This window comes from Aegilops tauschii, chromosome 3, assembly GCF_002575655.3.
Source record: "Aegilops tauschii subsp. strangulata cultivar AL8/78 chromosome 3, Aet v6.0, whole genome shotgun sequence".
Taxonomy (NCBI): Eukaryota; Viridiplantae; Streptophyta; class Magnoliopsida; order Poales; family Poaceae; genus Aegilops; species Aegilops tauschii.
In genome coordinates, this window is record NC_053037.3 from 561,742,212 (window position 1) to 561,746,702 (window position 4,491).

Consider the following 4,491-nt stretch of genomic DNA (forward strand, 5'->3'; position numbering starts at 1 on the left):
TCTCTTACAAACCAATGAACTCTTAGGTATGACTATTAACAAGATCTACTAAACAGGAAAACGGGCCTTTCTTCCAAACCCCTCTACAAATTCGAGAATATACCTAGGATTTCTATATTCCAATAGTTTTTCTACATCTGCCAGCTCTGCCAGGACGCAGGAAAAAAAATCGCAGCTGTCTTTTCCTTCTAGTAATAGGACCAACTGAAATACTAGGGGTAGACACAACCACACCCTTCTTACAAGGAGATGTCGTTTTGATTTTCCTAGAAGGAAGTAAAGAAAAACTTTAAACTCATGCTCAATAGCTCTGGAAATAGCACTATCCTCACTAACAGTGATAACCACACTACTAGATCGTTCCTTAACTTTACTATAGTCAAGGAAATATAAGAACCCTAGGCCAAGAGCCCGTAACCCATGAACAACCCAATGCATTCATAAGGAATGATTGTGTGACAAATCTGGGTAATATGACCAAGCTTACTACATTGCTTACACCTAATCATAGGGCAATCAACAGTTAAGTGTCCATGAATACCACGGTTCATGCAATGGTTGAACTTATCTTAAGAAGGATCTTGAAGGTCCGAGAATATGGCCGCCGACAGGAGCATCATTGCAGTACACTACTCTCCTTGCACCTCATAGGCCATCTTGTCCCATTGCTTGTTGATGGGAGCTGAACCAAAATTACCAGAGTTTTGGTAAGATCCTTCTGGAGCTTCGTTCTACCAGTCATAATTGTGCCACTGGGCCCGATTTGATTTGCCTCTTCCCATCTGACACCCCCACGTTCTCGCGTCGGCCACCCTAGAACCATACTTCACCTTGATCGTCCATCGATCTCGATGGCGTGGTGGGGCCTAGAGGTCGTGGAGTAGGAGACATATATTTGGCTACTTCTGCAATGGAACAAGGATCACTTGCAACCTTGCGCGGCCAAAACCTAAAGGATTCAGTGGTAGGAGCAACATAAGCCAAAGCTCACGGCGTTTCTAGTTTCGACCGTCTTCATCCTTTGAACATGCCACTCTATGCCCCTAGGTGAGTCTCTTTTCGCGGTTTTTTTGTTGTTGCACCAAGATGAATTTAGATCCAAAAAAATTAAGAATCATGTAGATCCAATTTTTGTTCAAAAAAACATGCCACCTTGCTTGGAACCAATTGTTCATTGTGTGGACTAGCATTTTCAAATTTCAAGAACCACACGACCCTTTGTCCTTGTGGATGGATGAGCATGACATGACCCCGGTCAAAAGCTGTCAAAGGTGTGCCCACCCAGCAGGATCCTCCGTCCTCTTCAATAGCCGCTCGACACGTGCCCCCCTCCGTCCTCTTTTCACCTCCGCCTCGTCGTCAAGCTCCAACCTTTCTCCTGTCTCCTTCCTTCCTTCTGAAGACCCACCTCCGGCGAGCGCGCGCGCGAGAGAGAGAGCGACCATGGCGGCAAAGGGGAGCAAGAAGGACATCGAAACCGTCCTCATGCAGGCCATGCTGGCTGCCAAGACGGTGCGGGCGCAGCGCGACCGCCTCCTGCAGCTCCAGCAGCGCATGCAGGACCTCCAGGCCGACGCCGCCCCTGCCGACGTCGAGGCGGACGCGGACGCCAAGCTCAGGGAGCTCGCCTCCAACCTCTTCAAGGTCTACTACATCGGCCTGGAGGCCGGCGCCCGCATCCTCACGACCTGCATCCACCTCGCCGAGGAGAAGCGCATTCTCTTCTCCCCGCCCAACCTGGCTTTCGCAGTCATGCCCGACGAGCAGCTCCACGACGCGCTGCTCGCGCAGCAGTTCCCGGCCCGACCAGGTCCCAGGCCCAGGCCATCGACCGCGTCATGGCCGCCGTCTTGGCCATCAAGCTGCTGGAGGAGCACCTCCTCCCGCGCTGCGTCGAGTGCCTCATCGGCGGCAAGGCCCCCGTCCCCGGCAAGACCCCCGACTCCTCGCCCGACAGCAGCCCCGACAGGGACGACGACCCGGTCGCCGCCGCCTCCGAGGCCCTCGCCAAGGTCGACCTCTCCGACGACCCGTACGCCACCGCCAAGCCCGGCCCCAGCAAGCCCCGCCAGGCAGCCAGAGGCGGCGGCGGCGGCGACGTGAACAAGTCGCTCGACTACCTGTACCGCGCAAACAGGATCGCGGCGCGGGCCTCGCCGTGAAGCACATCGACGTCGCCGTCGCCGTCCTCTCCCGCTTCATGGACCCCAAGGAGCTCGCCAGCCTCGCCGAGTTCTGCGACGACCACGCCTACATCTCCGAGGTCTGTCCAAGCTCTCCAAACCTCGCTCTTTTCCTCTCCTTCCTCCAGTCCTAGATGAAAATGATGAATCCATGGATGGATCTGACGGCCGAATCCATTTGTCCGATTGACTGCTGCAGGAGGGATTCTATCTAGCATCCGATTGACTACTACTCCCTCCGTCCGGAAATACTTGTCATCAAAATGGATAAAAGAAGATATATCTAGAACTAAAATACATCTAGATACATCCCCATTTATTCATTTTGATAACAAGTATTTTCGGGCGGAGGGAGTACTTCACCTCATCGATCAAGCCATGCTCTCCTTATCGGTCTTCTCTTTAGTTTACCATCCATCCAGACAGACCTGTGGTTTCAGTTCAGTTTGGTCAGATTTTATCTGCTGCCATGCTCTTCTATTTGTGCCCAATTAATTCATGGAGGGCCTTGACTATCTATCTTAGCTTCATCATATCAATTAGGGGTGATCAATGTAGTACTGTGATCATGTTGATCTGCATCTTATCTTATCTGTGGGACAAATGATCGAATCGAATCTCAGGAGCTATCTTAATTAGCTTCATGGATCGTAGTAGTTCAGATGTCGTAGCTGCATCTTGTTCGTGGACGACGGAATCGAATTGCATGAAAAAATTGGGATTTTGGACGTGCTACTACTATGTGTTTTAGTAATCATGTTCTCTACTATGTGTTTACTTCTATGCGGCGTAGCAACATTCTAGTGTGTTTGGCAATCCTCCTACATGCCTCTTTTTAGCCGAATTGTCCTACATGCTGGTTTATCTAGGACAGTTTTTGCTTGATGTCCCTGTTTACCAGAATGTTTGCCGACCTTCTGCCTTATGTCATTATGTGTGTTGTTCTGATGGCCCTATTGCTTCTTTTGAATCATTATAATGAAGATGGAAGTATAGAACCAACATACATGATCCGGAACCTTTTGATTTCAGTTGCATTGCTGATCATAGAGGAGCTCCTATCAGTCGCTTAGTTCATCTATATATGCTCTCTAGTTCATGCAACCTTTTGATATTAGTGCAGTCGGCTCAGATTACTCTGTTGCATGCTCCAATTTTTTGTTAAATTAATTTCTGGGCGACCGTTGCTATCTTAACTAGCTTCATTAGGGGTAAATGTCATATGCAGTGTAATGCTGATCTTGGACATACTATATGTGAGACAACTGAATCAGATCAAATTGCAGTTTCAGCGCCATGTCAAAATAGGGATTTTGGACATGCTACTATTATGTGTTTAATCATTTTCTGGGATGGCATTTGCTTCGATCATAGGATAGTAATCTAGATTGATTAGTGAATGTGTCAATCCCCAGTTCGTTAATCTTGTTCCCAATGGCATAACAATTATCTGTTATGGTTGTGTACTGTGATGATTGATCGATGGCCACCGAGAAACTGCATCCTGCATATATATGCTGGTGGTTTGGGAGTATGCATTAGTCACACAGTACTCTGTTGCTTTTCCAACATGTTGTTTGGAAATTGTCTGCCTCGTCTTGGTTATTTTGTACTCCCTCCGTTTCTAAATATAAGTTTCTTTAAAGATTTCAATATGAACTACATACGGATGTATATAGACGTATTTTAGAGTATAGATTCACTCAATTTGCTCCGTATGTAGTCTATATTGAAATATCTAAAAAGACTTATATTTAGGAATGGAGGGAGTAGAGTAGTAGCTAGGAAAAGACGAGGGTGATTCAGATTAGAGTTAAATACATGTACGTTCTTGTACTTGTGTGATAAGCTTGCTTCATTCCTCTACTCGTGAAATGCTGAATGGATATGATAGACATTTCTTTGTGACACATTTTTTTATAAATCTTGCTATCGCCGGCACTGTGCCACTTCATCCTCACCCGGTCGTTGTGTCCAAAGATAGAACAACAAAGAGAAAAGTGCCTCAGATCCGGAAATCAATCCCCATTGAGCACTAACTGAACTAATTATTCCAAATGAACAAAACCACGCATATACATGGAATGGGCTGGGGAGAGGAGGTACCTAGGGCAGCCACGAGATATTTGATCCTACTGTTGAGCTTAAATTCTCCTGTGATAATAAAAAATAAAAACTTAGTTAAAAGTTTGAAATAAAACGGAAATTGTTTGCACCAAACATGCTCATGCCTTTACATGCACAAATGATTGTGTAAACATGAAAACAAATCTAAACTGTGCTAAAAATAGCATTTTAATATATATTT

The 4,491-nt window shown here is 46.6% G+C and overlaps 1 pseudogene; it reads left to right on the forward strand.

Annotated features, from left to right (window-relative positions):
* The first annotated feature begins 1,384 nt into the window (after positions 1-1,384).
* On the forward strand, positions 1,385-2,409 carry LOC109776123 (uncharacterized; annotated as a pseudogene).
* Positions 2,410-4,491: the final 2,082 nt, after the last annotated feature.